A 26,381-nucleotide genomic window follows, 5' to 3' on the forward strand; every position below is an offset into this window, starting at 1 on the left:
TCTGCACTCTCGTAAAGGTTGCGAACCCCTGAGTTAACGTGGCTCGTAATTGGTATTGACTTCTTAAGTTAACCAATATAATAACTGAAGCCCGAATTAAATGCACTAAAAAATGACTAAATATGCTCCAAATATATGTGAATAAGCACTTAAAATGACTAAATATGCTCCAAATATATGCAAATAAGCACTTAAAATGACTAAATATGCTCCAAATATATGCAAATAAGCACTTGAAATGTCAAAATATGCAATATTAAAACCCCAAAATATGCACTGAAAATTGTGAAAAAGTTGAAACTTAAAAAAACCGTACCAAAAATGAGAAAACCTTCTTTAAAAAAAAAAAAATCACCATACCTAAAGAAAGATATGTTTTTAAAATGCATTATTTTCTATTTCTTACTGCATATTCACTTACTAAAAAAAAATATATCTCTACACACACACGTGTCTATATCTATACAAATAAGTTCTATATATTTTTTTATTTAGGCATTTCTAATTTCTAGTGAGTCGTAGCTGCTCATTTACAAAATACCAGTATCAAATGAATTTCGACGTTATTTCTAAAAAGGTAAACACATTTGACGTTACCTCTAGAAATATCTTTAGAATAAAACGATTGCTATTCGGAAAATATTACAAACATCTCTATTAAGGGGGTTGGTGTACGATCTTGGATTCCCACGCTTTTCAATGGGAAAAATCGCCTTCCTTTAAGAAGCATTTAAAATTTTTCTATTCACTTTAGGCACTCAATTTCTTTCTCTCAAATACTATAGAGATTTTTATACAATTTAACACTAGAATTTGCGATTTTAATGGTTGGTTATTTTTTTCTCGAATTTTAACTTCAACAACATGCAACACTTTCAAAAATCACCAAAATTTACCCCTATTTAGTGCTATAAAATTTTTAAAAATGATTTTACTAAAAAATCCTCTTGTTAAGGTATGTAACACCATAGTGTTGAAAGATACACAAAGTTTCAAGACATTTGAATGAGTGATGCTCGAAAAAATGTTCCTTATCTGACAAAAACTTAGTTTTGAAAAAAGAACATTTCAGTGGAAAACATTAGCATACATAATGATTGCCACAGTTTATGTTAAAATATTTTTAAAATATTTCTAGTACAGGGTAGAACAAAAACTTGAATACAGCTAGACGCAGAAAATTTCACAGTATTTAAAAATTGAAAAACATGAAATATGCTTTTTTTGGAAAATTTTCGTTCACCAATCCCCTTAATTCACTAAATCCCACTCGCGGAAAAAAAACGAATGTTATATGAAAATATTATGAGCAATATTCATTTGAAAAATTATAAAAAAGCGATTGAGCTTTAATAAACCTACAAAAATATGCACTTGAAGCTTAACATAATTATAACATAATTATTACCCCATTTCAAATAATAAAGGGACAAAAACTGTACTCAACGAGGAAGAAAAATGAAAAACCTATATATTTCACAATTACCTATTCTCATTAGTATTCATTGTTATTCTTATCACACCCAATTTTATTTTGATTGAGCTTAATTTGCTCTACACTCGTACATCTAACATGAGAACTATTTTAAAAATTTCTTCAATGTTAAACATCTTCAAATTACCTTCTCATAAATATGTAGAAGAAAATTATTTATAAATTATTTTACTAAACTAAAACACAATTAAAACAAAGATATATTAAATATATCAGCTTATATATATTAAGTACATTCATACTTAGATGAAGACAAACGTAATTTTTTATGCCAGTGTAATATATTTTTTCAAAGATTTAGTAATTTCGTAATACGACATTGCTGTATTTTTAAATACACAGTTAAAGTCCGTCATAACGGATAAGGCTTAGAACGAGAATGCCGGTATAACGAATGATTTGCAAGTGATTGTTAAATTGCTAATGAATAAGATAGAAAAAAATGTTCGGCTACACGAGTTGAAAATTAGGAAGCATTCGGTATAACGTCAAAGAATTCTCAAAAATGGTAGTTTTTCCTTAAGAATTGAAGGTGATGACTCTTATCACGGCACATGCTCTTCTTTAAAATTACTCTGAGGTACTTCGGACAAAGAATGAACACAGAAAAGTCAAATTGCTTTAACCCATTCTTAGTATTTTGGGCTTTTCCTCTATACACATATTGTATGATGGGTTTTATTTGACTTTTGTTCCTTCCAGTGAGCAAGAGACCACGTCACTTTAAACTTATAGTTTAAAGTCGTCTTCGAATGACTGAAAAAATGCTGAAAAAATTTCCAATACGTGAGAAAAGGTTGACGAATCCATACAGTCATGAAAGTAAGCAGGCAATGATATAAGAACTGAGACTTTTAATTGTTCAGATGGCTGACTAAATCGCTTTGATGATATGGAGTTCTGTCCAAAACTGTTACATAGAATCAACGGCTCAGTGTGAGACCAAAAATCGATTTCATCACCAGATTCGTTATATTGGAACGCTCATTCGTTAATATTGGAACGAAACTATTGCAAATTTGATTGTAACGAGAACTACGTTTTTACAACAGCCTTCCTCGTAATTGTGAACTGTCGTTTTAACTACATTTCACATCTATATTTTTATAGACATTTTTTTTTTAACTCGTTGGGCCTGTTTTGTACAATATATATTTCTGTATATTATATATATACATAAATTTTGGATAAATATATATTTCAGTATTATTTATACATATAAAATAACATATCCTGACTGACTGATTCATTGGTTGATTCACTGACTAATTCATCATCGCCGAGCCGGTACCGCTTAAGCTATAAACATGAAATTTGGTCAGTCGTTTTATTTTATGACATAAAGACTCACCAAGAAGGGTTTGTTTTTTTTAATTCGACCCCTACATAGAGAAATCACGCCGAGCCAAAACCACTGAAATGAAAGATATGAAATTTGGTCAGTGCATTTTGTAATGTACAGGCTCACTGAAAAAGGATTTTTCAAAGTTTAACCCCTAAGAGAGGTTTAAAGGTTATATAGAGAAGTCATCGCTGAGCCAAAATCGCTGAAGCTATAAATATGAGATTTAGAGAGAGAGTCAGTTGTTTTATTTTATTATGTGAAGACTCACTAAGGAGGGACTTTTCAAATTTCAACCTCTAAGGGTGGTCATAAGGTAATTCAAATATTATATGGGCACTGAGCTGAAATCGCTGAAGTTATAAATATGCAATTTGATCAGTAATATATTTCATAATGTAGACACCCACTAAGAAGGGATTTCTGAAAATTCAACCCCCAAGGGGATCATGATAGGTTCAAATACCCATAATTTACCCATATAGCATATGGGTAAATCCTCGCCGAGTAATTTTCAGATAACCAAATCCATGCGAGCGAAGCAGCGGGTATGTACAACAGCAGCTATAGAACAAGACCTCCGCACGAAGCTTGTGACGTCAATGAAGAAGGATATTTCTCCTATTGCCATTGGATATACTGCAAAAAGAGCTAAAGATATCGCATGCATCGACCTGCTATATCCGATGGCATTAGGTGAAATGACCTTCTTCAGTGACGTCACGAGCTTCGAGCGGAGGCCGTGATCTATAGGTGGTGTAGGTATGTACCGTAACGGGATTTCGAATCCAAATTGAAACAAATAAAAAACGGTTATATTACATGTTGTTTATCGCATATTTAAAAACAAAAATAATCAAATAGAAGCATTTATGTGTATGTGTGTTTTTTTCCTCCCGAGATCCATTTGTGAATCGAAAAGTTATCCCATAGATCAGTTATTGGCAGTCGAGGAAGTTTAAAAGGCTTCTTCACACGATGTCATGATATTTTGTCATCACCCTCACTTTATTATTCCTAACATCATACGGGGAGGTGATTTATTGCGAGCTGTCATTTCCTATTCTATTTGTAACATATCCTCATTAGCAAACGGAGCGTGACTCGCAAGATTATCTGCAAAAAAATGCCAAACACGAGCAGAAAAAAGAAAAAATCTGTTGAAACGTCTTTAATAACCCCCTCGATATGTATACCAAATAACGAAAGAAAGCAAAAAATATATATATCTTTTTAAAAAGAAACAATCTTCTTTGAAAGCGATGAAAAATTATTATCATATTTTTTCTTTCCTCTCTCTTAAACACTTTAATAATCGTTATTGTTATTGTTGTTATTATTATCATTATTACTAAGCCATAAATGGATGATGACAAAGCTCTGGTGATTAAGCTTCTAGTTTCCCTTGAATTATCGGAATAACGTTGAAGCTTATCTAATTAATATTTAATTATCTTTTGAATTGATGGAGGTGCTTCATTTTTGATTCTGTTGTCCATTTTATCGACTACATGCGGGGAGAAAACTAAGAATATAGTGAGCAGAGATTCATCTGACCAACTTCAAATATTTTCCGCGATTTCATCAATTTTGTGTAGTTATTGAAAAAAAAAATTTTTTTTTCTTACATTGCAACAGTTATTTTCCGAAAAGAATATCATTATTTTACACAAAACGTTATTGTTATACACAAAAAATTATTCTTATTGTGTACTAAACATTATTACAGTGGATCCCGCTTATAATGTTTTTAAACAAATCGTCATGAAAAAACGTTGTTACGGGAAAACGCTTTAAACGGGAAATCTAAATGAGAATTTGTTTGATTTGGGACCACAAAAATAAGTCGTACTAAGCGGGAAAACGTTATAAGTGGGATCGATTGTATTATTGTAAGCCAGAAAAATTTATCAACAGCATTAATAAAAAAAATTATTGGTCTAATTACGGTCAATCTCGCATATAACGTTTTTTAAAAAAACCTCAACTACAAAACGTTATAAGCGAGAAAACGTTTTAAGCAGGAAATGTTTATAAGAATTATAACATAGTTTTTCACCGACCATAGCTTTTTTTATGTCATTTTTGATTTAGTCACAAACATTAAGATACATATAAGAGAACTTTTTCTAGTTCTTATCTAATAATCTTCCTATTCAGAGACATAACGTCCATCAACCATGTGCATTTGAACAGTGGTAAGGGCAATTATACTCTGCATACTACTGTTGGACAAAGTGAGAGAACAAGAAAAAAAAATGTTCAACGCTATATAGCACACACATAAACACCATTGTCGTTTCTTTACATGAAAAAAATGTGAAAAAAGTGCCTTGATTTAAAGAGAGGAAAAAGTCCAATGTGAATTTTCCGAACGTCGTAAGCGGGAATAGCAAAAAAAATTTAAACGTTGTGTCCGGGAAAAGTTAACATTATCAATATAGGAAAAAAGTTGTAATTCACGAAAATTAGTCGTACTAAGCGGGATCGACTGTATATCTAATATCTCAGGAAAAGTATCGTTGCATGAAAGATTGTAAAACAAAAAACCATATAAACATGAAAAACTTAAATCCTTGTCACGATAAAATGATTTCAATAATTTGGATATTTTTTACATTATAACCAAGAAAATAATGGCTGTTATTTGGAAATTCAACAAAATGCAGATTCTAGAGCCATTGGAAAAGCTGGTGCATTAGTCACAATATCAATAATTGATGTTATAATTTGCAATTATTTTTTTAAATTTTAATTTGTCCATGAGAATTGTATTTTCATTTGAAACTTGAAGTTGTGTCGCGGGGTCACTTAAATGAACCGAAAATGCACCTCGTACCACTTTGGAACTGTGCCGTGAGTTAGTAAAGTGATATGTTAATGTGCCACGGGTCATTTCAAAGATCTGGGAATATGCCGTGTGCTAAAGTCATGTGAAACTGCACAGTCAGCAGTAAAACAATAATTTGCAAGAGAAATTCCCATAGTTGAATTACATACATAGCTGGAGGATTGCACATCAAATCACGCACATCCATTTTTTCTTCAAAATATCTTGGCATATCGCGAAACATTGTTTCTGCGACTTGATTCGCGATTAACGGTGGCGAGATCATGTCAGAGAATAAGAATGATAGATAGAAAGAAAGAGTATAAAAAGCCGAGATTCCAAAAATCCCATGTGGTCCCACTGATAATTATAAATATCTCACGGAACTGCTGTCTAATTTCGAGTCACTTCTACACCACCCTAAATTGCCCCGTGGCACACTGATTGAAAATCACAGTCCTATTACTATGTTCAATATAATTTTGTCATCAAAGTAACTTGCGGCTTATCTGAGTGATCTAACGACATCCTTTTGGGAATCGCCACTGTTGAAGAAAAAATATTTACTGTATAGGCTATACCAAAAAAAAATACGTATAATCTTAAGATGCAAATTCTGCTACTTTCAGAAAGATGATAAGTAAAAAAAAAGTTCGAATTTCACCCACAAGTGGCGCTGTAAAAAGGCAAAACTCGACATAACACACAGAATGCAATACAAGCATAGCATATTAATCAAGGAAACGATGATTTTTTCTGGATATTATGCCGGGTTGAATACGGGAAAAAAAGTCATCTGGTCTATGCCGGGACTCGAACCCTTGCAAACCGGGAAGGCTTGCTACCATCTACACCGATGGAGACACGTCCCTGTCTTCCTTATTTCACGCTCTGCGCAGTGAGCTGCTGATGTAGAGGCAGTAGTATCCTCCATTAAATATCTTCCAATTGGAACGGTAGAGCGATTCAGCTCCTCACGCCACAGTGCGTGAAATAAGGAAGACAGGATCGTGTCTCCCGTGGTGTAGATGGTAGTATGCCTGCCCGGTTTGCAAGAAGCTCTGGGTTCGAGTTCCGGCGGAGACTAGATGACTTTTCAATCCCAGCTCACCTCGGCGTAATATCTATAAAATATGTTTCCTTGATTCTCTGATTGTGCTGCGTTTTATTGAGTTTTCCTTTTACAGCGCCACTTGTGGGTAAAATTTGAACTTTTTTTAACTTATCGAAAAAACTCTAGGCCATGATAAATATTTTAGTGCAAACTACACCTTTTTATGTTTGTAATTAATTGATTTGTAATTGATTTTTAAAATATGTCTGGGATTTCTTGTCTGCCGTGTTGTCCGCCACGGATTAAAAACGCAGGAAAATACGGTACATACGTTAATTTTAACGACTCTCTCAAAACCAGTTAAAATCTATATTCATATGAATTCTGCAGATTTTGTTTAAAAAATTATACTGAAAAAACAACACATTGAATTTTAAGTGATCTCGATCTCACAAACAGCAGCAGGCCTTCACAAGTGATTCGAAAATGAATAAATAAAACAAAATTTTACACATTTGTTTCAACACTAACGTTTAGTATCTTACGAGGTTGCATTGAAAAAATCAAAAAAAAATTATATATTCCTAACAGAGTCAGTCTTTTAAACAAAAATTCTTTTTGGGGGGAAAAAAAGTTTTTGCATGATATAGATAACGCCATGTTTTTTTTTTGGTTTTTTTCCCTGTACATCATGTAAAGAGAAGTTGGAGGAATAGGAGGTCCCTTCTAGTGGAAAATGTTTTCAAGCTAACCTTGCATTAAGCCGACGTGAGGCAAAATGGCAGGGCCCTTCTTTTTTTTAAATACGTAGGGGGATGGATAGGAGAAAAGAGTGAGAGGAGGTTAAATTTCTGGAACACAAGGGAACGGCCGCTTTTTTCTGGCATGACGATCCATCATTCCAAATTCAGCAAGAGAGTGAGAGAGAGAGAGAGACGGGCTGGCCGGTTCCAACCAGCAAGTACCCTCCCACCAAGCTACATAATCACAGCTCGCTTGCCGCTGCTGTTGCTTCAACCAGCTACGAAAAAAGCAGACACAGCAGCAGCAAGGGCTGAGCAAGTTTGCCAGAAACACCTAAAAAAACTCCGTTTCAAAACTCCCCGTTCTACTTTTTTTTTACATCTTCTCGGTTGTGGTTCGAGAGTAGTTGTTGGTAGACACACACACACACAGAGTCGGAAATATTAAATTGTTCGTCATATTAGAAGGGTGGGTACAAATAAATATATATATACCATTGCTCTTTTCCTCCCTCGCTTTCATTTCGGTTTTACTTATTTTTGTTATTTTCTAAATTTTTATTCATGAAGAATTGAGATCGAGATTATATTCTGGGATAAAGATATCGACCTCTCCCTATAGAAGTGCACAGTATGTAATTATCAATTACTATAGAAGAGCGTAGCGTAATCCGTACCAGTTACGCAAGGTCGTTCAAACAGGAGCTTTTAGAGAATACGGTTATTGTTCAAAACTTCCGGATATTCCAGTTAAATTGCAAGAATGTTGTTTTTAAAGCAGTGATTCTCAGACTTTTGCAACTCGTGGCTCCCTTGTCTCAGTTAACGTTTGTCCGTGGCACTCCCCAGAAAATTGTAACAACGATCTGCTTCAAAGCATTGAACAGGTACACACATCGATATCAACCACTCACCGCGACGCCCTGTCGCAGGTTTACGACGCCCCAAGGAGCCACGACGCACACTTGTTTAAAGAGAGCCACTGGTTTAAAGAGAAATTCACACTGCTACATGATTGTTGATAATGCCATAATTCAACTATGGTGGCAGTGGTTATCAAACCTTTGCTACCCCACGGCTTCCTCGCCTTAGGGAAAAATTTTCACAATATATATTTTGACAAATTAAAAAGCAGTAATTGAAACATTGGCATGCATTTCTTTATGCTTGGATAATTTTAACAAAAAAACAAAATAAATAACAACAAAATAATAACAATAATCAACAAAAATAATAACAATAATCAACAAAAATAATAACAAGTAATAAATGATAACAATTAAACAGATATTTTTCTTTAGAATTTTTAATTTAGAAATATATATTGAATCGAGTAAAATTTGAATGAGAAACAACAAAAATTAACATTGTAATGTAAGAGCCAGCATTAAAGCCTGGAAATGAAAATTTAGAAGATACTTTGATGTATCAAGAAGTAAAAACTGCGGGGGAAACAACGAATTTTGATTCAGTATCTATTTTCTCGATTAAAAGTTTTGGTTTCCAATTTTTTTGAAGTCTGGAAATAGTATACCCTAATATTTTTTTGCGGAACACTTACTATACAGCATAAGCCTGAGTGTCACACACGGGGCCTGGAGTTGGGACCCTAGTCTTCCCTTTCGAATGACAGCGAATGAACGCTTTCCCCTGATAATCATCGTGACATAACTTGCTTGGTTTTTCTATACCACTTGTTCCAGGGTTGGAAGTACGGGGAGGGGGGGCAACTGCCCCGGGCGGGAGTTTTAGGTGGGAACAAAGAACGCCGTTACAAAATGATCGAATTTTAAAGTTGTGGGGGCAGCAGAATAATGTTTGCCCCAGAGGCAAAAATCCTAGTTACGTCTCTGACTTGGTCCGAGGGCTAGACAAATCTAGTTCGGTCGGGCATGTAACTTAAATGCCCGAATCGATATTTTTACACATCCGAAAAAATAACATCACTGGGTTTGCTTACTTTAAAAAAATTTAAAACACACACAAATTAATTTATTTGCATCAAAAATATCGAAAGTAATATAATTATTGTTTCTAATCGAAATTTTGAAAGATATACGAAAATTCAAACACTCAAAATCTAAAATTAGTCAAATCGCCAATTTAAATTTTCAACGTTGTTGAAACCGGAAAAGTCACGAAGTTATTCATCTCGCTAATAAAATCATAGACGATTTACGGGGTACGAGATCGGACGGCAGGCACGGGCCTAGATAAAGTAACCAGATAATACGACCTAGAAACCGGGACATATTCCGATCGAAACCCCGACAAAACTCGAATTCACTAATAAAAAAACAACGACATCTAGAAAAAAAAATTTCAGAAGGCATTGTATAGTGTCGAATCGTAAGGTAATGATTAAAATCACCTGTTGACACTGAAAACCCTTGTATGTATATTGTTCTTTGACCATTTTCCTCTTCGAAGACCGCTGAAATTGAATGAAATATTTGGCGAACCGATGAAAAAAAAAATTGGAGGAAAATTTCCTATAATCTTCTGACTTATTGTATTTCACATTTTGCTATTATAAATAGGAGAAACCGTTCGTTCCAAGCTAAGAGTCCTGCTGTCACCCATTGAATAAAACCACAACAACTTGTTATAATTCTCAAAATAAAATATTTATTGTTTTCAAACCGGTGTTGGGAATGAAAATGAACAACATTATGAAAGCAATTTTTTTTCATTTTCACGCTGCATATCGGTGTTAATTTTATGCACCAAAAAGACTGGTGAATAGGTTTTTTGGTGTTTACAAAATACAAATAAATACAAATACAAATACAACGCCACAACAGGCAAATTGCCCAACGAGGTGGCTGACTTAAGAACACCATGGATCCCCGAGACATTTTTGGAGGCCCTACCTACTACTGCTACACCACACATGCACCCCCCCCCCCCTCCGCGGAACCCCCCAACGAATCGGTACATGCGGGAATGTGCGTGTACGTGTAGTGCAACCTGACGCAAACAAATTTAATTAAAATATAAAACCTATCAACCGGTATTTTGACAAATAAAACTTATCACACAGTTATTCAGTATAGAAGTAAATAATATATATATAGTATCATAAAAAACACGTTTCATTCGTTTTAATGCTGCTTAACAGAGTGAATCGAACAACTAACTTTACTTAAAAATTTATCAGATAGTTTAGTTTTTATTTAATAGATGATAGCAGCAGGCCAATAATTTTGTGCTAGATATTTCTTCCGATATTTCGTGTAGAGGGAAATGAGTGACATAAATATTTTCATTAATTTCGGACACTTTATATCCTGTATAATAAGGTCAAATAAAATATAATTTTTTGGAAAAATATATTTTTTTAAGGTTTTTATGCGAATTAAGAAATATTTTCTCTTCTTCCATGTATAGCATTAGGATATAGGTACTATTTATTTCGCTGGGAGGAGGTTTTCCGTTTCCTAGAACAAACTCAGTTGCATTATACGAAAGCATATGAACCACACCAGGCTGCTAAATATTTGGACCGTGAAAATAGATCAAAATACGTTGACAGCACAATTTTATCATGGTTGCCAAAGACAGGACTTCTGTGAAATTCCACGCATGTGTATAGGAACACTTGCATCGCATTGTAAAACGAGTTTTACCCTTCTGTATGCTGTTTTTCCAAACTTTTCTCAGTTTTTTGTCAATTCAATTGTCATTCACATTTGCTGATTACAGTCTCATACAAAAACTATTTTACATTATGTTGATTTTTCCTTTTGCCACAATTTTCAATTGTGTATTTGATTTGTTTTTTTCGCGGAACACTTGATGCGGCGTTACGAAGCACCAGTGTTCCACGTACCACTGATTGAAAACCACGGATTAAATTATACTAAAAATTTCAACAGGACAATGTACTAATAAGGTAGGAGGCTTGATTATTCATCTCTACCAAATGTAGAAGCAGATATACATTCTGCTGATGTACATATACAAAGTATGTTACGTAGCATTAGTTTTGAATACGTCATCAAAGAGACTTTCCAAGTAGAAAAAATGGGGGAGGGGTTGGAGAAACAAAATAACAAAGTGCATGCACATACACAAATATTCACATCATACACTGCCTAAGACTGGGATTACACTATAAAAGTTTGATAAAATATCTTTGACAAAACTTGAAAATGCAATCAATGAGCGTATCGATTACATTCTAGTGAATCTAGCCAAAAGGATTATTGGCTTCTTTCACCTTTTGTAAAAGATCTTTATCAAACTTTTATAGTGTAATCTCGGCCTTAATCCGGCCCTGTCTCGTTGGCATTCATCCATATTAGAAGAACTTGTTCCATCGAACGCAAAATGCATTCAGTTTATCCAGCTTACGGCATGTGTTTCGAGGATTCGGAAAAAAAATCATGGAACTGTAAAATAGCTGATTTTGTCGTTGATAAGTTGGAATATATTCAGGCACTCATTTTTAGGCTGGCATTACACTATAAAAGTTTGATAAAAGTTCGTTTATAAAACATGACAAATGCAATCAATAGGCGGATCAGTTAAGTTCTCTCGAATGTATCAAATGTGCTTATTGGTTACATTTTTCAAGTTTTATAAAACAACTTTTATTAAAATTTTATAGTGTGATACCGGCTTTATTGATTAATAATATAATTTTTATAGTCACGGGTGCTACATCTGATGACTTTACGGGTTACATTTGGCTCGTTCGTCACAGGTTGACTATAAATTATTCAAGTTGCAATGGTTATGTATATAAACATAACCATAAGCTCATATATATCATCGATGATATAAAATATAATATAGGCCTCTCTATCTCACATCCATGTATTATTTTTTAATAAACCAGAATACTCCAAAGAAGTCACGACAGTATTGGCTTTGTTATTATTTTTTTACTAACGCATAAATCATGTTTGATCCCATTTTAACTCTTATATTAGTTATTTTAAAAAACCCTTCCGTATATATTGACCTTTCTAAAGACCATCGCCAATTCATTATGCAAATATAGTATCACGCACGATGTGTTTTATGCAAACATCATGCACGATATTCCGATTCGATAAATTTATGACAAGACACCAATCACTATAGACGGAAGGTTCATAAAGTGCAACCACGTTCAAATTACTTTTTCTTTTCAAGTTGAAGTAAATTAGGAATACGTAATGAAATAATCGTGCGTCTCGTTTTTTGAAAGAAATATAATAGAACTTTTATAAAAATAAATAAAATGCGTTTGATAGTATACACAAGAGGGGTCCGATTCATCTTCCTCCATCAGCACCCACAACATGAAATCTCACGGTCGCTGTTTCAGTGCCATTCATCCCATTTCACATCCCTTCACGTGTCAACAAGAAGATACTCGCGAGAACTTGCGAGATCCTGTTATATATATTAAAACAAAAAAAAAAAATCTCAAGAAAATATCTGTTCTCTCTCTCACACATACTATTTCACATTTTCTTATTCTTTTGTGAATTTTTTTCTTCTTCTTTTCCTTGAAGACAACTGAAGTCCCGGATTTCTTTCGTGAAACCGGTGAACCCTGTTTCTTTTCAGTAGCAACACTACTATTGCTGAATGTGTATGTGTGTATAGTGAGTGGAATTCATATAATAAAAATAAATAAAAATAAAACAAAATAAATTTTTTTTCTTTCCTTGTTGTTCGTTTTTCATTTTTGTTTGGTCCATGTTGTAATGAAATCGAACATCGTTCGTAATGAATTGATGTCTTGGTGGTGGTGGAGCCTTTCCTTGTGTCATACTTTATTACAAGCCTACGAATGCTATGTTCATCTTGTTTTACCAATTATTAGATTAAAGTGGAATTGAAACTCTTATTATAAAATTTCAAGGCCCTGTTTCATTATGTTCATCTATAGAAATATTGGTTAATACTAATCGAATGAAATACTATTTTCACTTGAATATTTGCATACACGTGACCTCCGCCTGATTACGCCATGAACAAGTGATGCCTAGATTTAAATTGTTTATCGACTAAATAACGCTATTAACCGTAGCCGTGGGACCCTATAGTGCCTACTGATGTTCGAAGCTCCCTTCATGTCGAAGTCTGGCCCTGCATGCTATTTCAGTCCCTGATAGTTTTTTGTTCGTGTTTTCTTTCTTATCGTCCAGAAAATTTTATGATTTCCTTAGCATTAAATTGGCAAAATATATTATTTCCCTTACATATGTCATTTCAGGATGCAGTCGACGCTTGTTATAACGACCCCACGTTATATCGCCATTCCAGTACAACAACCGGTAGGATAAGCCCCAAATGTTTTCACATAACGACTATCCTTTTTGTTTTCCTTTCGATATAACGTCCCCTTTCGACAGAACGATTGGGTCTCTACAACGAGCGGCGACAATAATACACACACACACACACACACACATTTATATATATATTATATCAATTATATATTTTATATTACATCTACCATAATTTCCTGTAAGGAAGCCATTGTCTAAATAGCTTCAAAAAAATTAACGTTCAGCTTTTATAGATAACTCAAAGCCATGGCCCATTCAATGCCTATTCAGTGCTTTTAAGAGTGGTTCTTTTTTAGACTGCTCTGGGAGCCGCGAATGAACGTTGTCATGCCAGGGGAACTAACTAGCTGCTGGAAGCAAAAGTTTCAGATCCACTGGTACAAAAAATTATAGAGTATTTATTAACCTTGAATAAAATCTCTTTGAACTTCAATACTCAACAGCCCTCCCTCCCTCAGTCCCTCCCTGGAGCGGGCCTCGGGCTTTCTTTCTTTCAAACCGAGCACAACTCAGGTCTATCACCACCTGTGGGTAATTTACTACCTAGTGAGTTGTGCCGGAAGTGTAACTGTGTGTGTACCTAAAAGTCTGAGTGTGTATGTAGTGTTGTGTTTGATTTTTTGTGCTGCCATCTATATTTCAGAAGTGAAGTGAGTGATGTGTTATGATTGAATTACATTTGCGCTGTTTGTAGGTCTGTTGCTCTCTGTGGCGAGACTTTTTAAATCGAGGCTTTTAAATGGGCGATCGGCTCGCATTTGCGCCTTGAAGTTGGGGACCACAGAAAACCAACTTCAGCCGACCACCACTGTGGCGATGGTGGGGTTCGAACCCGGAACTTCGCGACGTGGGTCCGTCACTATGACCACTCGACTACCTCAGTGGCCAGGCCGGGACGGTCCGAAAAGAAGAACTTCTATAATCTCTGGTGAATTCGGTGCAAAAATAAGTAAATAATAATGTTTCACTGGTGTTGGCCAGTGGTTTTCAGCCACGAGGCTTTCTTTTATAATTTCTTATTTTTCTTATTTTTATAATTATTATTTTCTTCTCTTTTTTTTTTACTCTATTATGATTTCCTCCTTTTTTCCTTCTTCTCTTCCTGTTCCCTGGCGTACCCGGCCGGACTGCCAGCTGGAGTTTTTCCGGCACGACCGCGCCTTCCGGGGTCCAGAGCTTATATCGCGCTGGTGCAACAGAGCCTGGTCGTGCTCGGTTCGTTTAGTTTAGTTTAATGGTTTTCAGCCGAATGCCGCATGGCAACGTGGCACTGGGATATTCTAAGGGGCAATGAGTGAAAATTATGTCCAAGGAGAGCCATGAAAAGTGGATTAAGGAGAAGGACCCAGACGTCTGTTAAAAAAATTCAGATTTGAAGCATCTATGTGAAACAAGCCTTTCTTTAGCATGTTACCTGGTGTCCTGTGCCCTCACCAGTAATAAGAAAAAACTGTTCAATCATGCGCTATGGTCTTCTTTTCTGTTCTTCTACCAACGATTATGATTCCCACATCACTGAATGCGCTTTCTCTAACGGGCTCCCCACTAGTTTGAATCTTATATATAAATTTGAAAGTATGTATATGTGTTTGTTCTTTATATAAATATACAATTTTAGACCGATCGTCACCAAATTTTGCGCATATACCAAACAGGACCGGGATTGAACCATAAGCTACTTTAGAAGTTCGGGCAAATGCCCGAAATGGGCAAAAAACCGTCGAGCAAAATGGTTACTGGGCCCTAACAGTCACTTTCGGAATGTTTACGTCGGTTACAGTGGTTCCCAAACAATGCGTTTCAGATATGCATATGCCTTTACAATGAATGGTTTGTCTCTTCTTTAATGCTGCCAATATTATAGCTTATTACTTCATAATGGCTTGTCACTTTTTCAATCCTCCCAGTAATAGAAAAAAAACCCGTTAAGCGCATTGTATGATATCTGCTAGTATCTTATAAAATGGCCTAAAGTGAAATATGGCGAAAAAAGTGTTATAACTTTTAGAAAACTGTAGAATTATCCCACAAGAGAGCCTGAGGAATATCAAGTCAGTGGTAGGAAAATCGACCTTATTTGCAAAATTTTTATACGTTTTAAATTTATAGTAAATTTTACTAAATATTCTACTTATTAAATGAACTTTAATAAGTAGAAAGGGTCTCGCTCTTTTTACATGGTCGCTGTGGTAAGATAGGAAGGCCACAAGAAAAATATATAGTGAAAAGAGTGCCATAGGGGTAACAAAGGTTAAGAAACACTGGTGATAGCCATGCCCTTGCTATTTTGACACGCAATATACATACACTATTTAATGATTGGAATCCCAGAACTACAAAAGTTTGCTTGACAATTTATTGTTTTTATTGCATTTTCTGAGCATGCATTGCTGAGACTGTATTGCATTGATTGAGGATAAAAATCGATGAAATTTCAAATTAAAAATCAGAAATCTTTTATAGAGAAAAATTAGTGCGTGAATAAGCTTTAGACACTATTGTTCACTATGCTCACTATTGCTGACAATTTCTGTTGACACTATTTCTAGGAGTACGTGAATGGAACCAAACCCCAATGATTATTCGTACCAGTATCCAATCGAAACGAACACAATCCGATGAGTCAAGTCCGGCTACGATAGGAATTCCTCCCGATTCGACCAGCACCAACCACCAGCAGCAGCAGCTCTTCTCATCAACATCACGAGACAGATGTCCAGGACCCGTGATACAAATTCGCCGGAGATCACGCTTGCCTTCCATGAATGGCCGGCACCTTAGTCATCTTCTCGATATTCCAAGGTTCTCTCCACCCACCACCAATGTTCAAATCAAAACCCCCCTCTCATGTAAACGAGACACAGAAAGAGAGCGAAAAAAAAAAAAAAAATCCCGGGGTCCCTCCGTCCATGAGAAAAACCATTTATCTTATACCCGGCGCGTGCAGTACAAAGGCCTAGGGGATGGGCCCGAACTTATATAGAAAATAAAAGGGGGGAAGCTTAAAAACCTCCCAACCTCTTCTTTTGCGTGCTTCTCGATCATTAATCTTTATTCTAACGCAAAACCTCCGCATTTTCAGTCTACAAAACTTGGTAAAAAAGGCGGCTGTGAAATAAAAATATATTAAAGAAAAGCGTACCGAAAGCGTGCAGCACAACATTGCGAACGCCCGCACCCGATATAGGAGAAGATAGATAATATAATTTTTTTTTTCTTTTGTATATAATATCTTTTCATGAAATCGTTAATAAATGATGTTAAACAAAATTGTTGAGTGATACCCGGGGCCTCAAAGGGCAAAAACGTTTTGATTGAAATCTTTGGGTTACCCGTTTAGGCTCTATCTCTCTCTCTCTCTCTCTCTCTCTCTCTCCGTGTGTTTCAATTCCATTTACGTGCGAAAATGTATTTACGATAATAGTCTAAATTTAAAAGAAAGGAAGTAGAGGGAGTAAATGGAAATTAATTTATTTTTTTTTTACACATTTCCCCCCACCCTTCACCCCAAACTTTAAATTAAATTCCAATTAATCTCTAGCTATGATTGTATCATGCGAAAATAATTATGTTTTTTTTAAATTAATTTCCTGTTATTCTTTTTCACGATTTTCGTGAAACTCGTGTTCGTGTGTTCCCTGATACATTTATTGAAAAAAAAAAAGGATCTTGTATATATATGTTTTTTCTTTCAAATTAGAGTTTCCGCGGGAATCATTTAACGCTGTGCATACTACACACAGGCCTATTTATTTAATTACAATCATGTTTGAATTATTTGCTGCAAAACGAAGTGTTTCTTTTCTATTTCCCCGGGTGTCCGAGTAGGTGTAATCGAGTGTTGCGCTATATTTGAAAAATGAAACTAGACAAGGGGCAGCTGGGATAGTCCCTAAGTGATGATGATAAACAAAGGGTATTATACAGGAGAAGTGCGGTATTATGGAATATACCATTTTTATTTATTTTTTTTATTCTAAAATATGATAGGAATTATGAAACCATTTTTTTAAATGAAATTTTGGTACTATACAGTCGATCCTGCTTACAACGTTCTCACTTGGAACGTTTTCCCGCTTAGTACGACTCAGTTTGTCTTCCCAACTACAACTAATCCTCATTTGCATTTACCGTTTAAAGCGTTTTCCCTCTTACAACGTTTTGAAAAACGTTATAAGCGAGAATCACTGGTTATCCTTTTTTTTTTTAATTTTTGCACTGTTTTTGTGTTGTATTTTTCCATTGTTTTTGAATTTTTGCATTTTTTTGTGATATAATATTTTGTACACATATGTGTGAGGGAAAATTCTTTGTATGTACTTTGAATGTTTAATTAAGTTCTCTTCGACACGGACAAGGGTAGGCAAAATGACTAAAATTCACTTAAGACGGTAGAGCTTGGGTCGTCTTCGGTTTGAAAGAAAAAGAAAGTACAAACGAATTAAATGGAAAAAGGAATAAATAAAAAAATAGCAATTAGTGATATAATTCTTCATTAGCATAAATCACACGTGAATTCTGTGTAATTCTGTTTTTTCTCTTCAGGATTAGTTGGGAAATTCCAAGTTGTGGCAGTTTGTGGAAATTTGGGAAACTCACACGGCCACGCACATCAACGCTCACGATTATAAAAAAGAGAATTTATATTTAAAAAAAAAAAAGCCATGTGTGTGTGTTTGTGGAGAAGAATAAAATAACCAAACCAAGTATAAAAGCGCTATTCTTTAAGGTTAAGAGCCACAACAGCGCATGCGTCAAAGTCACTGTGAAGCTGTCAAAAGCAAGGTCACGAGAGGTTGTAGAAGCCAGGGGAAAATCTCAATTCTCATTGGATAAGAAATGAGACGGGCTTTCTTCCCATCTCCCTTCCCACAAACCTTAACTCAACAATTTCTTGAGGATTTTCTCCACATCCCTTTTGCTGTTTAGACGACAAGCAGCTGCGAACACAATAAATACTTACTATAGGAGATTAACCACATTTATAAAGGAAAAATGCAAATAAGGTTATCACATATTTTCAACCATGGTTGGGGGGGATGGCTTCCAAGACACTGTACATGAAACATTCGAAACAAAACAACGTATATTTTGATGGAGCAGCATCTCAACGTCGACTAATTAAAACATATTAAAATCCTGAATAAGCTGCCAGAGAAATAACCATCTTGAATGGTTATTTCCCCAAATTCCAATCTGAAACCTCGAAGATTTCCCAGACAGTGCTGTCTTAATGCATGGGCCTCACAAAAATGAGATCCGGTTGATATTTTCTAGGATTTACCAGGAAGGGCTTCCGAAAGACCACTTGGCCCGGGGGCCCATGATACTCTTAAGACGACCATGCCCAGACAACAACATAGTCATATACCTTTTTAAGTAAAGATTGTGACCACATTTGGAAATTACATCAGAATTTTAAATATCTCTGTTCACTCCTGCCTCATCCCTGGGCACTCCGATTGCATCCTGATGTGTGCCGAACACAGTGGTAGGAGAATCACAACCAATCAACCATTTACAGCATTATTTTTATGCCTCCTCTTCCTAACCAGACCATGACCCGACGCTCTGTCTCAATGAAGAGATATAAGCAGGTGGTCCAAAAAAGACCCGGGCCATACTGGAAGCTGTGAGTGTATGTGTTTCGAACATAACGTGAAGTTTGTTTCTATGTAATACTTGTTACATTGCTGTCATCAATTTTTCAAACCATCAGTGGAATGCAATGATTGATTAATTACAACGTTGTAGGCCTGTTGCTCTCTGTGGCGAGACTTTTTAATGGGGAGATCGGCTCTCACATTCGCAAAATAAATTTCACGAAAGGGGCTGAGCAAGGTTCCTACAGACTCAAAGCACTGGCCCGTCTATAAATCGATCCTCGGTGGCGTAAAATCCGCAGTTGCGAATTTCGCTACTTAATAAAAAAATAAATATAAATTATATATCATCATATTGTCTACAGCGGCTTATAATCCACATGTGAAAATTCCATTCATCAATAATGAAATTTTAAGTAATGTTGCTTGTCACGTTTTTGTAGAAAAAATTTTGTGTTTCTACTCACATGCATACGCTACCATAAATCTTTAAAAGAATCAGTTTTTAAAAATTCATTTATTTCTACATTAATATATTTCGGGAAAAAAATCTGCAGATAATGCGTGGATTATATGCAGGAAAATATGGTGCTGTGCAGGGTGTCCCATAAATTTGTAAGTAGTTTAAAACTTCATGAAAATTGGAAGAATTGGTACGTCTGAATGCGGTTTGTGAATAAGTTATTCTCGCGAGAAGGATTTTTTGGTACACACAAAAAATTAATTTAAAATTTTTGTCGATTTCTGTGTTCGAAGCGTTTGAAAAGCTTAGCCCCGAATCTCGCTGCGGCGATTCGGGGCTGAGGTACAACAGTTTCACCAATCGTGCTTTATCCACCAATGTCAACATCACAATGAAAACCTTATGGAAAGCGCCAGTAACAGGGAAGTTCAGAAATAAACTGTTAATCGCTCACCCTGAATTTTATAGGACTCTGATTTTGTGTATTTCAAGTGATTTCCTTTTGTGCAGCGTCCTCTATTTTCCGACAAAAATTTGAAGTAATTTTTTTCTTTTTGTTTGCGTGTGCCAAAAATATCCCGTTTCGTGAGAATAACTTTTTCGGAAATTCAGAATAAGATCTCTCGATAGAACGATATCCTTTACTCCAGTGTTTCTCAACCGCCCAGCCACCACCGTGAGTGATTCGCTGTTTAATTTTTCCTCATTTATTTTCTATTAGTCGCGTGTATGACAAATGAGAAATCAACTTCCAAATGTTGAGAACCACTGCTTTATTCGATAAATCCTTCTATAACGATATTTTTTTCTACGATATTTGACACCACTACAAGAACATTCTTTATATATTTCACTAAAAACCACCTTCGATATATTTTTAAACTCCTAAACAGTTTTCGTTATTTCGAGGGTGTCTAATAACTTCGGTATTTTGTTCCATCTACCGTCCGAAAGTGTTGATGAAGTTAAGGTGAGGCTACTTTTTGTGAAGTGCACAAATGTGTTGTGCAGCAAACAACTTTTCATGGTGAAACAACTTCATTTTATTCATCAACTAATCGATCAGAATTGTTTACTGCGAATAAATACTTGTAAAGGAATTTTACCGTGGTACTAACACACACAACGTCAATTCAGAAGAGATACCAACAGCACTATAAATTAGGTGGCACCTGATGATAATGCTACCTACCTCTCGATATAACGATAACCTTTCAGCAACGATATTTTTTCTCAGTCAGCAGATTATCGTTATATCGAAGTTTCACCTATATTTAAATCCCGTTTTGAGTTTTCTAATACATGTATTTTGCGAGCCGGTACGGTTGTCTTTTGCATCCAACTGGCAATCATTTCCATAAAGTGACTATGTGGAAGTAGTAAAAATGATGGTTACACAAACTAGTATAAGTGACATCTTTTGAATCTCAATTTACTAAAAAAAGAAGTGTTTTTTGTCACAAAATAAAGGAGGCTTTAGGCTGGATCCTGTGAGACTGTGGAGACCTCGGAATGCGCAATATCCGAAAATTTTTGATGAATTATATTAAAGAAACCATCTCATGAGAGCGAAATGACTGATGACTCAATGATTGTTCGGGAAATATTTGAATATAGCTGTTCTATTGTTTGTACATTAACTTGATGATGATGATGAATCAGCAGATAATACTGAGGAATTCATCTACGATTTCAAAAAACGATTTGAAGGGAATTATGAAATTGTTGATGTTTGGTTTTTTTCTCCCCAAAAATATAATCGGTTGATTATTAATATCATTGTTGACGTGAAGAGCTCATTCGACATGAGAATGCGAGGAAATATTAAAAGTGAATTGACCTTGAATTAGAAGAGAAGGAAATCCAGTGTTTATATGTTAAATAAACAAGCAAAAAAAAAAAAAACGGCTGTTATTATCTCGTCTCAATATCTCTCAATAGATTTCCAACCTCTTTTGGACATCGTTGCTGAAGCGTTGATTAATTTTGTGATTGATCACATCCCATGTGAAAACAAAAAGTCCAATGCAGTTTTCCTCACTTTATGAAAAGGGGAATCAAAGGTAATTAATCGGGAAATTGATAATACATATTATATGGGATATACAGTGTCAAACTCGACTATAATGAACTCGGTCATCTTTCAGCCATAACGTCAATAAGTGGTAGTTCTGGCTGATACGCATACGGTAGTGTTTCTCTAAGTGTACGCCGCGACTCCCAGGGGCGTCGACATGGATGATTGTCTGTTCAGTGAGTGTGTGTATTTGGCTCTGCCACGAATCTGGTCTGGAAGACATCTCGACAACGGTATAAGTCCGGCGGCAGAGTTCTGGCGATTAGGCCGCGCGCATAGTGAGGCGACAAAGAGGTACGGGAATGTAGAATAAAGATTAGCGACGAAAAAAGTTGTACCGTTTTGTTCTACACCGCACATACTCGAGGAGCAAGACAAAGGAGTGAAAGGGGCAACTTCACGAAGTGCACGACTTCAACAAACTAATTCGTTTTCCTCGATCTTTGTTTTTCGCTATCTGCTCATTGGTCCGTTCTCTCCCTTAAGCTAATGGTTCCCAATCGTTTTTTGAATGGCAGATCCCATTTTAGTATCAATTTCTATGGTGGAGCCCCTTTGTTCTCCTCTTTTTCACTGCATCGTACTTAGATGCACGGAGCAAAAAAAAAATCGATCACGAGCCTTCAGACTGAAGCCTTGTCAGTTCCTCCCACGCATACAGGTCTTTTTGAGGGCTGTAAAATTATTTTCGCACCGAGCTGTAGAAGCCTGGCCCTGCCTGCACTATGTGGCTTAGACTGTATATAATGAAATCAACGAAGTAATCGCACCCACGCACACACTATCTCTATCCACCTCCCTCACACACAATAGCTGCACTTCGTTCTATAAAAGTGTACTGAAAATGAAGATAAGTCTCTGCCCCCACGGGGATTCTCAACTCCGCTAATGACACTTTTCGAAGAAGAAGACATTTTCAAGGACTGTTCTAAGAAACTGTTCAAAAAAGTGCTAAAATGAAGATATCCAGCTCTATTTCTGGAGCATCCTTTTACAGGACAAGAAGATATGAGACGGAAAATGGAGAATAAGTTTAGAAAGGAAAAAAAAAAAAAAAAGGCTATGGGAGGGGAAGCTTGAAGAAACAGTGCTTGAGAATAAGACAAAAAAAAAAGAAGGCTGTGTCTTCTAGCGGATATATCAGATATCCAGGAGGGATGTTCAGCAAAAAGAAAATTGCGGCCAATGAGAAACTCACATTCAGTAAAATCACCAACCCATGTGTATATCTCTAACGGTTGAGTGACAGGATAGCAGTCTTGTCCCCTCCTTACCATTTCTTACCCCCTGACCTCATCCTAAGAAATTGAAAAAAGAAAAAAAAAATTCACTAATTTTTTTTTTCCCATCTCAACCGCCCTCGTTCTTCCTTTGCCCCATTCCAGCTGCTATATTCAACTTGAAGAGGAAACCGGCTGGATTTTCAGTCCTTTTTTTCAAAAATAGTATCTTTACCCTTCACCAAGACAGCGGGATGACATTTTTTAACATGTCATCTTCCTATTTTACAGAAATGTTTAAACTCGAGCTCGGAAAAGTTGCATTTCGGTTCCCATATATCAATTTTTTTTCCCCCCTTCTATTTTTACGTGGTACTGTATTCTCAACTATTCAGCATCATAATTGGGCCGGAAAATGATCAGCTGAAAGACTGGAGTAAAGTTTCGGCAATCTGTTAAAAGGAATCACGCATGTGGGTTTTTTTCGGGAAAAGATTTTCCGCCTTTTACGTAGGCTTACTGCTTTGAATAAAAAAATATTAGGTTGTACCGAAAATACTGAGTGTTTTTGTAGGCATTTGTTTCAGCTGCTGTTACTGTGCGTGATTTCATTATATTTACAATTTAAGGCAACGAGAGGAGGGTGAAATTACCCTGAAATGAGGATCTTATTAACCATACCGATGCATCTCGAATATCTTTGAAGAGCGTTTAATATCGATTGGTCAAACTTGAACTTTAGGAGGCCGTGTCCGGGGGCATCCTATAACTCGATTCCAGATAATATTCTCACTAAAATTCAACTTTGGATAATAATATAATCAAAAATAATATCTCCTGAATATCCTTAGTCGTTTTGGATAATCTCCTTCGAAAATTCATTTGTGGATAATACTTTCCCTGAAAATCTAGTTTGAAGTGAAATACCCTAAAATATTGAACTTCGGATAATAATCTCTCTATTGCATTATTATTTTTTAAATAATACTTTACTTTTAGAATTAAACTTATACTGTGAAACCTCGCTTTAACGATACTCTATATAACGATAAATCCCTCTACAATGATAATACATTATATGTATTAAACAAGTTTTGTTTGGAAATGCCTATAGGCCTAGTCTAATGTGAAACTGCTGCCTCTCGATATAACGCTAATCCATCCACAAATATATTTTTTCTTGGTCCGCAGAGTATCGTTGTATCGAGGTTTCACTGCAGGCTTATATAATACTCTCATTATCATGAGCCCTCGGACACTATCATATCTAATTAGATCTAACCTAGTTTATTTAAATTCTTGAGAATAATTATGTGTAAAGTATGTAAGTTCGTACACAATTACTTCCATCAAGGAGAAAAACACCCCCCACCCCCAGAAAAGATCATTCAACCCGGGGTTAGAGGTGGGGGCTCAAGTGCAGAAAGAATCTCGTGAAAATTAGAACTGGTCAAATGTTCATCCGGGTGAGTATGTTAACTGGGAAATCGGGTAGCAGGTATTTCTACCAGGTGGCGGTGGGTGGGGGGGGGGGCAGAAAATTCACTTTGCCTCGGGTCCTGTGATGCTATTAAGATGGCGATGATTCTTCCGATGGTTTTCACGAAATTTTACACACGGGACTTTCAGCTTAAAAAATCTGAATGAATGACTTCTTGCAGGGGTTATAATGGTGGAAATCGAAACTGACCACTCAAAATTTTATAATAGAGAGTCGGAACATTCCTTAAATTTCGAAAAAAATTATTCGAATAGGTCGGAAAAAATATTTATCGACACACAGTGTATTTGCAACAGTGTACAGCTGTATGGATCGATTTCATGGTTCTGAAAGGCAACTTAAGAACCCATTTTCACGAAAAAAATTCTAATGAGATGTGTGGGCTTTGATGTTCTACCGCATACTGACCAGACATTGTACCTTTCAGCTCTCCTTTGTTTTGCTTTCTACGCAATTCTTTGTAAGAGAGGAGAGGAGAGAGAGAGAGAGGAAAATCTTTCATTCATGCAATGATGCAGCATGAAGACGACTTTTTTTGCCTTTAAACGAGCTGAATTGCATAAGGACGGAATTTCTAAAATACCCGAAAAATGAAAGAGCCTAAAGTTTTGAGAAAAAAAAATGTAGTACAATAAAAGTCCGTTACAGCAACAGTTTACAATCACGAGGAACATTGTCGTCATAACGGACTTCTCACTATAAGCGAATTTCCAATTTTTTGCTCTTTCAGGTTATAAAATTGTAGAAAATTGATGCTTTACCAGTATTCAAACATCTTTTAGATATTATTCCGTTCTAATATTAACGAATGATCAGAACTCTAATCATGAAACTGATTTTTTGGTCTCAAAGCTGTTGATTCTATAAGGCCTGGATTACACTATAAAAGTTTCATAAAAGTTCATTTAAAAAACAAAAAATTCAACTAATAAGGTTACATTCGATCGAATGCAGCCGATGCCCTTATTGGTTGCATTTTTCAAGTTTTATAAATGAACAATTATGAAACTTTTACAGTGTAATCCCGGTCTAATACAGTTTTGCATAAAACTTCGTTATTAAAGCAATTTAATCAACCAACTGAACAATTAAAATTCTCAATTTTCATTTTACTGCTTACTTCCATGGCCTCATGGGCTCATCAACATTTTCTCACAAATCGGAAAGTCTTTTTTTAGTACGATTTTTTCAGTCATTTGGAAACGACTTTGTACTTGTGGTCCTGAGATCTCTCAGTCAATGGGAGAGACAAAAGTCGAATAAAATCATCACGCATTCCAGTAGCCTACAGTGGGGAAACCCAAAAATAGGAAAGGGGATTAAAAACATTGACTTTTCTGCGTCTAGTCTTTGTTAGAAGTGCATGTACCTAAGAATAATTTTTGCGAGGACCATGTGCTATGATAAGAGTCATCGTGCTTGATTCTTGAAGAGAGAAAAGGGAAAAAAACTGGCATTTCGAGACATTTTTTGACGTTATAGCGAAAGCTTCCTAGTTGTGAACTCGCTATAATCGAATATTCTTTGTATCTTTAACATTAGCTATTTGACAATCACTTACAAATCACTCGCTAAAGTGAGATTCTCGTTACATATCGAACTTTTACTGTATACTTCATAGAGTAAAGGTAAAGTCTTTTGAATTTATTTTCCCTCCCTTAAAATCTCACCAGAAAAATGCTCAAAAATTTCGGATAACACAATATAATTAAATGCTGTGAAAAAAAGTGATTCATCATATCGTTCAAGATTGTACTTGATCA

The 26,381-nt window shown here is 35.6% G+C and overlaps 1 long non-coding RNA gene across 1 annotated transcript in view; it reads right to left on the bottom strand.

The window, feature by feature from the left end:
* Positions 1-26,381, bottom strand: part of LOC149086739 (uncharacterized) — an 82,354-nt gene that overhangs the window by 29,207 nt on the left and 26,766 nt on the right. The gene's annotated exons all lie outside the window — the stretch shown is intronic.

Source organism: Pholcus phalangioides, unplaced genomic scaffold (genome assembly GCF_987345545.1).
Source record: "Pholcus phalangioides strain wild (caught in Gottingen) unplaced genomic scaffold, Ppha-v1.0 ptg000004l_1, whole genome shotgun sequence".
Classification (NCBI taxonomy): Eukaryota; Metazoa; Arthropoda; class Arachnida; order Araneae; family Pholcidae; genus Pholcus; species Pholcus phalangioides.